Here is an 11,109-nt window from a genome sequence, read left to right as displayed (position 1 = left end):
CTCAGTGGCTAAGATGCTGAGCTTGTCAATCAGAAAGGTCGACAGTTCGGCGGTTTGAATCCCTAGTGTTGCTTAATGGAGTGAGCTTCCATTACCTGTCACAGCTTCTGCCAACTTAACAGTTCAAAAGCACGTAAAAATGCAAGTAGAAAAATAGGAAGGTAACAGCATTCTGTGTGCCTTCAGCATTGTCATGCTGGCCACATGACCATGGAGACGTCTTCAGACAATGCTGGCTCTTCAGCTTTGAAATGGAGATGAGCACCGCCCCCTAGAGTTGGGAACAACTAGCACATATGTGAGAGAGGAACCTTTACCTTTAGTCAAAAAACTAGGGTCATACAATATACTACATTATGTATGAAGACTTTCATACAACATGTTTTGGGTACATATAACAAGTTAAGCTGAAATGATTACAAAAGACCTTACGGACACAAACAAGCCCTGCTAGTAAAAACAAGACAGCCTGGTCTTGTCATCCTGTATTCAGAACTCTCCCCAAGCTTCATGAGGTTTATTTCCAAGTAAATGCACCTAAAACTGTAGACAGCTAATACACTAAACACTTCTGACTGCTGTATGTTCTTTTAGCTGTTTTCAGAAAGCAGCAGAATGATCACAAAGTCTATAGCATTTCATTTTAAAAAAATGATATAAAAGAAATGGCATTAACATCTGACATGTGAATAAGAATTAGGAAATTAGATATTTTTTAAATATGTTGAATGTTGACATTTTAATGGCATGAGAAACATGAGATGTTACTTTGCTGCTCGTGGGACAAATCCCATGTAGAAATTAAAAAGAAAAAGAAACACGTACAACAATTTAGCTAGAAAGAAGAGAAGACAATAATCCCTCCTGAACCTAAAGGTGCATTGATTGATTGATTATGTGTCATCAACTTGGTGTTGATTCTTAGCAACCACATCGATTTTCTCCATGATGATAAATCCTTAATCTGGTCTTTCAAGTTTTCCCAAAGTATACCCACAGCCAATGTAATTCAGTTCATCCTCCTTGCTCCTCATTGTCCTCTTCTCTTTCCTTTCTTCTCTTTCCACGGTTGCCAACATTAGAGGTTTCCCCAGAGAGCTAGGCCTTCACATAATGTGTTTCAAGCAGGATAATTTGAGCCGGGTGATTTGTGCCTCAAGTGAGAATTCTGGATTGTTTTGTTCAATGTTCCATTTGTTTGTTTTGTTAGTTGGTATTCTCCATGGTGTTCTCAGAAGTCTTCTCCAACACCAAAGTTCAAAAACATCAATACTTTTTCTATCCAGCGTCTTCAAAGTCCAATTTTCACTTCAAGGAATATCAGAGGGAATACCAGGGTTCACACTATTCTGCTGCTTGTAGACATACATATGTCCCAGTGTTTGAAGAAGTTTTCAAGGCTTTGAAGGCTGTTCCACCAAGTGCTAATCTGCAGCGTGTTTCTAGATTGCTTTATTTAAATATTTCATTTAAAATATTTAATTTTAGTCTGTTTTTTTTACTGTAACCCTTGACATTTGTTGTTAGCATTTGCAAATTCTTTGCTTTTCAGCCACCAGAGTAGTGTCGTAAGGATCACACTGACTATTGATGTTTCTCCCTTCAATTTTAAACCACACTCATCTTCTTTCCATTCAGCTTCCCTTATTGTACATTCAGCATATGGCTTGAATAAATAAGGGAGAGTATACAGCCTTATCTCACTTGTCAACCTGAAGCCAGTCTGCTTCACCATGTTCTGCCTATATTGTGGTTTTCTGAGTTGCATACAGATTTTGCATGAAGACAATGAGATGATTTGGAATTCCCATTTGTTTAAGCACATTCTACAACTTGACATGATTGACACAACTAAAACCTTTTTTAAAAATTATGCAATGAAGGACGTACTGACTTCTTTTTGATATTCATTGGCTTTCTCAATTATCCAGCTTGCATCAGCAATGTCTCATGTTCCCCAGCTTTTTCTAAAGCCAGCCTGAACATCTGGCATCTTCTTTTTCATGCAAGGCTCTAATCTGCATTGGATGATTATAAGCATTATTTTGCTAGCATGTGAAATTAAGGATATTGTGAGATAGTTTGCACATTCTGTTATATCTCCTTTTTTGTGTGTGTATTGGAATGTGTATCAACCTCTTCCAATCTGCTAGCTACTGGGTAATTCTTCAGATTTGCTGGCATTACTTAATTAGGATCAGTACCAATTCTGTTAGTTTTCATATTTGTGTGGCTATCTCATCAGTTCCTCTAGCTGTCCAGCAACAAGAATGCTGATCTAACTTCATTTACTAGTACTACAAGTTCTTGCAAATAGGAAAAATCTTCTAAGGTATATAGTATAGGATGTTGACTTCTCTAAACTACAGTACAGTTGACCTCTAATTTATAGTATATTAAAGTATAGTAATTTATAGTATTTCTTTTTATCTTTATTTGATCTTTTTGAATCTGTCCATTGGTGTCCTGTATTCCAAACTGGAATTTCTTTTTGAGTTCAGAGATCTTTTGGAAAACTTTCCATGTTTTTTCACGGCTGTTCCCATCTTCAAAGTCCTTGTAGATGTTGTTATAATACTGCTTTTTGTCTTTTCTAACAACTCTGTGAAATTCTTTGTGAAGATTCTTCTTGAAGTTTTTGTTTTGCCTGGCTTTGGTTTCTCTTATCAAATTCCAGTTTGTTCTGACACCCAGTTTGCTTTCTTCTCTTTTATCTTTGACAATCTCTTCACAATCATCCTTAATTATTTCCTTAAATTCATTCCCCAGTTCCTCTGGTTCTCCATCAGTGAAGTTGAAAACTTCAGAGCAATTCTTGATGTTCTTGAAAATGGGATAACCTTCACACCTTAGGTGACCCTGTTTTGGATACCTTGACATACTTCTGGATTCTCCCCCCCCCTTCTTCCCAGGAATACCCCCATCACAATGATACACTACACAAAGATTCTGGGTGGGAGTGGGGTTAAGCATGCATACTTAATTTTATTTGCAGTCCCAGTGACTATTAGAAACTAGGATGATCTCAAAATGACTTAATGTCAAAATGAAGCAATTTGCATCATGACAGATGTCACTTACCCTCATCTCCTTCTTCCATAGAAGACGCACGTTTACTGAGTAAAACATTGGACTCCAATACAAAAATATCATCTTGTTCCACATGATCAGGAAACGTTGGGCACATTTCAGTCAACAGAAAACAGGTAGCTGTTGGGAAAGAAAGGTTTGTGGAAAAACTACTACTACTACCAATTTGAGTCCTACTTCGTGGTTCAAGATAACTAATTAGATAGATAAACACCATTCCTGATATCTTCCTAAAATTGTAATTTGAGGTTAGTTGCAGATTTAGAGATACTTCTAAGTTAAAAGACTATCCACCTTCAATTGTTTTGCCACAAACCAATGTTATTATTAACCAGTCATCTTCATTACAAATCCTTACTCTGTCCTTTTTATGACTCCTTACTGACTCCTGTTGCAAAGATTTATGTGTGTGCCAGATGTTAGAGGTAACATGATTGGTTTTCTCCACTGGCCTTGCTGCCTTTCTCTCTAAGCATATTACTACTAATGGAAAAATGTCCACCAATTGGATTACTGCAGCATGAGTATGTGGATCTATTGTTATGCAATTTTATAATTTTAAAAAATCTTCTTGGCTGTTTTTTTCTGTTCCTCTTGCCATTCCCGTTTCAGTTTCTCAGAAATTCCAGAGAATGTAAAGTAAAAAAGCTTAGGGAAATATGTTTCCCAAACATCTAAAGTGAAAAGTATAATTAGAAAGACTAGAGCAGAAATATTCCCTCTAAGAGGGTACACACACCTGCCATGATTGTGTTTAAGTTTAAGTTTTATTTTATTTATATGTCGCCCTATTCCCTAAAGGAACTCAGGGTAGTGAACAACTTAAACGGGAAGGGGAAACATACAAGTACAAAATAAACATATTAAAATGACCAACAACCACATCTGTCGAGAGGGGAGGGGAGCTCATCAACCCCAGGCCTGCGGACACAGCCAGGTTTTAACGGCTTTTCAGTGTATCTATCCATGTCATTTAGAACCATGGAACTGATTTTGATAAGTGGCCAGATAAGATGACATAAGGACATCCTTCTCAACATTTCCAAAACAACTCTGGTCATTTCGGCAACAAGCTAGCTATTAAACCCCCAAATATTGTTATGGAATAAAATACTTTATATACCTCAAATCTGTGGTGGGTAACAAAGATTTAAGGGGCAACCGAACTATTTATATTCTAGTACATTAAGTGACCACATAAGGCTGTTTTCACTTATTGGCTGGAGATGAGCCAACTTCATTAACAGATAAGACTGAAAATATCAGGGAATAATATTGAGGTTATGAATTAAAGTAGGTATGGGTCTTTACATAAATCTCTTGAAGATAAGTTTTAAGATGAATATAACTTACTTAAATATGGCCTTAAGGTCTGAAATATGTCTGTTCCAAATATAAATCAGATTTCTTCTTTTCACCCATGTTAAAGTGCTTGAACTGGTAGAGAACTATACCAGCATAAAACATGCTGCCCCCTCCCCCCACAGCAATTTCTATCCTCCCATCAGCATACCAACAAATGGTGCTTTCCTTATTTATGGTTTACAGGACTAATTAAAGATAGGCATTTCTGGATTTCCTTGGCTTTCTTTATTTCTCTTCCTACTGAACATCAGTTGGCTGGAAAACACCCATCAACCACTCTCTTAGCTGGACCTGCAATCAATTGGCCATCTGCCAAAAATTGTTAGCTTTTACACAAGCATTTTATGCAGGTACATTGGAAGATAACTTGCCAGCAGAAGTTGCAAAACAAGACTATTTTGGAATAGTTCTGAACCCATGTCTAGAAGCAGCCTAACCTGCAACTGCTGGGCATGAGAAGTGCTGTGAAGTAGCAGAGAGAAAGTTCTGAGGGTCCCTCTTCCACTTCACTGTGCAGCTATTTTCACTATTACAAGTATGTCTGGGCCACTAGCTAATTTGAAATAATTTCCCCACTGCCCACAGAGCCACAGTGGAGTGGCTCTGGAAGAGAGTTTGTCGAAGACTCCAGAGAATGTTCACACCACTCCTACGTGACCAGTAAATTCAGGATCAATTCCACTCATAGGAAGCCATCTAATGATAACCCTGACCAAATGAGTCCTGAAATGTGTCAGACTCTTTATCCTGTGAAAACTGAAGCAATCTGTTGCCTAAAAGGGAAGCAATACTGCATCCAATTTTGGCCACCATTATAAAAAAGACATTGAGACTGTAGAAAGAGTGCAGAGAAGAGCAACCAAGATAATTAGGGACTGGAGGCTAAAACGTAGGATGAGCAGTTGCAGGAACTGTACATGGCTAGTCTAATGAAGAGAAGAGAGAAGAGAGACATGATAGCAATGTTCCAATATTTGAAGGGCTGCCACAGAGAGGAAGGGATCAAGCTATTTCCCAAGGCACCTGAAGGCAAGACAAGGAATAATGGATGGAAACTGAACAAGGAGGTATTCAACCTAGAAATAAGGAGACATTTTTTGACAGAGCAATCAACCAATGGAACAGCTAAGCTTGCCTTCAGAAGTTGTGGAAGCTTCATCATTGGAAGCTTTCAAGAAGAGACTGGACTGCCATCTGTCAGAAATGGGGTAGGGTCCCCTGCTTCGATGGGTTGGACTAGATAACTTACAAGGTCCCTTCCAACTCTGTTAATCGGCTCAGGATGAGTTGAAGCTGTCTGAGATATACCTTGTGGACGTGATGAAGGAAACATCATGATACAAAACAAAACAATAGAAGGACATACCATGGTGGAGACAGTGCAGGGTGTGGAAATTGTGGCTCCCTGGATGTCTCTAAGTGCACCCAGTACTGCGGGTGATGTGCATATGTACACATGCAGAAGGAGGGAGTATGGAAGATCATTCGTTTAGAACACAACCCACGAAGTGCCAGTTTCAGAGGAGTCCCCATGGAAACTGGGAAGACCGCAAGACAAGCACAAAAGGTTTATGAAACTAAAACAGAAGCATCAGCTTGTCAGGGTCTACTTTCTGCCTTCAGTTAAAAGTCAGCTTCTTTTTCGCTCCGCAACCTGATTACCCAGACTTCCTTTTGGAAAAAAACGTGAAACCGCCAGATGCACCTCAAAGTGATAAAGTCCTCCCCCCCCCCCGCAAATATCTCCTGGCCAAACTTTTAGCCGAGCTAACCTTCCTCGGGATGGGAAAGTAGGATGGAGAAATTAGGAGGCGAGCCTTAGCGCCGCGCGCCTCTTCTTAAAATCGGCGCTGAGAGTTCAGAACCAAGAGCAAAACCCACATTTGGGACTCTTTCCCGGCCCCTTTCTGGAGCTTTGGATGTAGAACACCCCCCAGCCGACCCCCGTGTTCCTCATAAGCCCTTTGCACCGATCTCTCGCCACAGGTAGTCCGCGCGGTGTCCCGCGGAGCTCTCCGAGCAGGAAGGGCAGGCGTGCACTTAGTCGCTTTGGGTACTTGGCTCGGACCAGATTTTTCCCCCCACCGGCGGCTATCGAGAAGCCGGGTGGAGGAGCAGAGCCGGCCGACCTTAAGGAAGGCTCTTATCCCGGAGCAGCCCGGTTCGTGAGAAAAAAAAAAGGGGTCCTTCCAGTTGCTTCCTTCGCGCAACTGGAATCAAAGGTCGCCCTGCCGCCGGGCGCCCGCTCGCTCGCCGGCTCCCCTTTCTGGCTCGCTCTCCCGGAGCGGATGAAGCAGACACGGGAGGGGGCGAGGGGCGGGCGAGGGGGAGGGCCTCTGCAGCAGGGGGCCTCTCCTGGTTGGGCCCTCGTGCGCCGCCTGTCACTGGGCGGCGTGTATGTCGGCGGCCTGGCCCCGCCTCGCCTCTTCGCAGCCCGCGGCGCGGACAGAGATGACACAGAGCCTCGGTGGCCACAGCTGCCTTGAGCCGCGGCTCTTCGCTCCTCTGCCGTCCTGAGGCCGGGTGGGCGCGAGGGCGAGGAGTCTCTTGGCATCACCCGCGAGGAGGAGGGGAAAGTGGGAGGGAGGGAGGGAACGGCGGCGGCGGTGCTGCTGCCGCCGCTTACAGTCGGCTTCCCCGCAAGCGAGAGAGGCTACCCCGGGCAGCAGCCTTGCTAAGCGCCGCCCGGGAGCCCGCCTTCTCCCGTGGAGAGGGGGCCGCTCGGCTGCTAGCATGGTGGCATTTGGACCGGCGGCGGGGCGTTGCTGACAAAAAAGCCCAGCCGGCGACCCGAGAGTGAAGGAGTGAGTGAAGCCAAGGCAGCAGCCCCAAGCGCAGCGCGGCTCCCCAGGCCGGGCCGCCACCTCTTCCTCTTAGTCGCCCGCGGTCTTCTCGGGGGGCTTTCCCCGCCAGCCTCGCCAAACCACAGCCGGGCCTGGCGTTCCCCGCAAGGCGTGCCTGCAGGCCCCGGGGAGGCCGCGGCGGAGCTTGGCAGACCCGCCTCTGCCCCGGCCACCTCGGGGTCCCGCGGGCCGACGCCGGCGGGTGCCTCGGTGCGGCTCGGGGGGGCGTGCGGCCGGCTCTAGGGAGTTGCCTCCCCCAAGACAGCATGGAGAGAGACGGAGCGGGCAGGCCCTGAAGAGGCAGCCGGGGAGAGGGGGGCTCCTGATTCTGCCAAGTCTTCTTCCTCCACGCTTCTCCCCCCTCCCCCCAGTTCCGCTGATCTCACCCAAATTGGGCCGACGGGAGCTTCCCCAGACTGGGATCACTGGAGGGACCCCCGCAGCGCCGGGCTTACTTGGAGCGGAGCCTTGTTTTCTGTGGCAGCTCCACCTCCCCGCTTGGCAGCGGATTCAAGCCGGACCAGGACGAGGGGCTCGCCCCCTGCTCTCCCGGCGAGTTCCTACGGCGGAGCAAAACAACCACTCGGCTTAGAAAGGGCCGGTGTCATCCGGGGATCCCCCCACTGGCAAAGACTTTAGAGCTTTCCGCGGCGGCAGCAGCAACCACAGAAAAGGTAAAGGGGTTGCTCAGGGCTTGGGCGGTGATGCTCGATCGGCTTGGCGTTGCTTTGTAGGGAAGGAGGAAAGGGGGAGCGCTTCCCCCCCTCCGCTTCTTTTGGGTTTTTTTTTGCCCCCTTCCCTTTGAAATTTTCGTGCACTTCGATCTCGCACATATTTCTGTAGAAGGAAATGTGCCTTCTATGCCTCCCTCTCCCCGAGGGTCTGATAGAATTGTAGCTTTGAGACTGATGTTCTGTTTAACGGGTCCAAATAAAGTGGTTTATTGTACATATAACATTGAGGGACGCACTGAAATCCTTGGGAGTAAATATCCCAGATCTGAATGGATTCTGCACAGGATCAGAGCAACTGCAAAACATTCACTAATAAATGTCCCTTTTTCAGTAGATGACAAAGAACCTCTAAATTCTATTTGGAATTTAAGATTAAAATTATTCCATAGAAAAAGTAACTTTTGACTGCTTTTCAGTTTTTTAAAAAAATGTTGTTTCTGGATCTGGGACTTTAAAAAGTTGGAAGAAATGTCACTTGTTACCTGTCATTGAAAAGATTGTTTCAGGAGACTTTGTTAGTGAAGAAGTTGGGCGAAGTGGAGTCCCCCCCCCCCCCTAATACTTGGGTATTCTAGAAGTGTTCACCCTGAACACAAAAGATTTCAACTTATTAGTGAGACTTTAAATCTCCTCACTGACCTCAATCAGATATTTTCACTGTGGAGTCCAGACTGCATGACAGCATGGCCGGGGGAGCGGTGGGGGGAGTGGTAGAATCCTATTAGTATCACTATTGCATTATATGCCACTTTTATAAAAAGGGATTAGAAGGTGGAATAGCGAAGAGGAACTTGTTTACAGTTAGAGTAGAAATTCTTGTTAATCTCAGTATTTATACAAATACGTGATTTTTGCGCCCAGTTTCTTAATATGAGAGAAGGTGAAACATGTCTTAGGCATTGAGAAAAAAAAGAGAAATTTGCCCCAGAATAAAGATAAGAATGAAGCAGATGAAGATTTAGAAACAATGTGCAGTTTGTCCATAAACATGTGCATCCTTAACTAAGCATCAGTTTGCCAAATGAGGCATACAGTTTTTAATAATTTATGATGTTAACTATAATTGGAAGAATTATATGTGATCTGCATAAATACTAATAAATGTAATAAAACCTGCAATGGACAGCTTTGATTAACTTGAAAGCTTTCCTTTTACATCAGAATTATATTCTACCCTTTGTTTAAAATGGCACAGCTAGCAAAAGACCTTCTTCTTTATCTACAAATAATTGCTGGTGTATCTACACCTGAAGGTATGTTAATTAGCATGCTAAAAAGGTCACTTCAACATTTCCACAAGCAAGCTTTCTGGCTGCTTTGACTTAAGCGATTACATTCAATAAAGAGCTGTCACATTATCAGCTGTGTCCACTTCTTTTCCAGGATGAATGGGCAGTAAACATTTTTCAGCCTTCTCTGAATTTATTAAAGCCAGTCTCCTCCCTTAATAGACAATGTGGTTAAATGGGATCTTTTCAAGGAATGGATTGCTTTCAACTCATTAAGTACAATGTTAGATGACTATTTAATTGGAAAGGGGGGGGTATTATACACTGCTTATATTTCTGCAACAGATTTTTGTTGTTACACTGTCTATGTATTGTATCATTTAATTCATTAAGTTCATTTCCCTGGGGAACAAGTAAACAATGTATTGACTGTAGAGATAACATGAAGTTTCTCGAGGCTTTCTTTTAAATATCACTATAAGTATTCCTAATTTATAGTCTGCATTCAACATCTACCTGATATAGACCTCTTTTGGCTGTGTAAAATATTTCTTAATGAAGACTCTTTTTGTATTACCATTAAAGACAACAAGTAAAGTGTTTTTGTCATAGTTGACTGATTATGGAGGCATAGGTGAAAATGTTTTAATTAAATAGCTGTAAAATCTTGAGCACTTAGCCCTGAATTTCTCTTTTCATTTTATTCTTTGCCTTATGTACTTAGATTGGAATATTACCGACAAAGCTAGATGCTAAGATTTAAAATCATTAACTTGGCATGCTAAACAGTGTTGTGTAACTATAGTATACTTTTAATATAATGAACTAACTTTTAAAAATATATTTCACTTTGTCCACTGAATAAAATAACTCAAGAGCTGTTGAGTGACTCTTAAGTCTGATCTTAAGTAAACTCACTTTGCATAAATTTAGCTAGATTAATGAATTTGCTATGAGATAAATATGTGGGAGTTGTGTTGCTTTGCCCTGACCATCTTGAGATGGTGTGCCAAGTTGTATATGATTTGCAGTGTTGTATGCAAATGATATGGACATTTTGGACTGGAAAACTATCATTCAGTTTTTATCTTAAATATTGGAAGTAGAGCTGGGAAAAATCCGACAAGACATAAATGAATACAAATTCAAAAAACTCTCTAGCAATATTTCTCCATTTTCAGGTTATCATTGCTTTCTAATAGAATTTTTACAGACTTCATTTTCTCAAACTTTGTGGGAAAGAAAACTGAAGTGACCACTGGGATTTTCAGATAAGTCTTTAAATCGTAATTCAGGACTGATTTGTAAGCAGATAAATAGAGATTGTTTCCATGGCCTTTATTCCAATTATGAATTCTCTTAGGCTTCCATTTAATTTTAGTAAAATTAAGAGGTTTGAGTAATTATTTCAGCATGTAGTTATATGACAATGGACATGCTAAATTAAATGTGTTAGTGAGTGTGAATGTGATGGTAATTCAGATCAAGTACAAGAAGTTATGCACTGTACTCTTTGGAATCTTAGTATATTAAGCTGTTAAAAATAATGATGACCCTTTTCGCTAAGAGGACATGCATCTGAATAAGATGAATGATAAATCACTCTGTACTCAAAATGTCATATAAATTACTCTTTATCACCTTTGTACCAAAGAAATACAGAAACTTTATACATGAGCCAAAGGATGCTTACCTTTCCCCTGTAGTTTCAAGAAGCACCTGTGAGTACGCCATTGGAATAATATTTTAATTTTATATATCAACAGTGCTGAGTAAATTGCTATTTGTATTCTTCAATCTTCTATTCAGCAATATATTAGAGAAAATACTATTGTTGCTATTCTTGAA

At 42.1% G+C, this 11,109-nt stretch overlaps 1 protein-coding gene and 1 long non-coding RNA gene across 3 annotated transcripts in view; one reads left to right on the top strand and one right to left on the bottom strand.

Moving 5' to 3' along the window:
- Window positions 1–253: 253 nt before the first annotated feature.
- Window positions 254–7,842, bottom strand: LOC116511405. Its single transcript, XR_004255741.1, has 3 exons — window positions 7,754–7,842; window positions 3,082–3,210; window positions 254–287 (listed from the first exon to the last, which is right to left on the bottom strand). It is a non-coding gene; the product is annotated as an uncharacterized LOC116511405 (long non-coding RNA).
- The window catches only part of LARGE1 (LARGE xylosyl- and glucuronyltransferase 1), a 355,590-nt gene continuing 351,368 nt past the window's right edge, over window positions 6,888–11,109 (top strand). For both annotated transcript variants that reach the window (XM_032221402.1, XM_032221401.1), the window contains exon 1: window positions 6,888–7,972. The gene's annotated coding sequence lies outside the window, so the exon portion shown is untranslated. The remainder of the gene's footprint in view (window positions 7,973–11,109) is intronic.

This window comes from Thamnophis elegans, chromosome 7 (genome assembly GCF_009769535.1).
Source record: "Thamnophis elegans isolate rThaEle1 chromosome 7, rThaEle1.pri, whole genome shotgun sequence".
Lineage (NCBI taxonomy): Eukaryota > Metazoa > Chordata > Lepidosauria > Squamata > Colubridae > Thamnophis > Thamnophis elegans.
The sequence above is the reverse complement of the archived record's forward strand: the minus strand, read 5'-3'. Positions and strand labels throughout refer to the sequence as shown.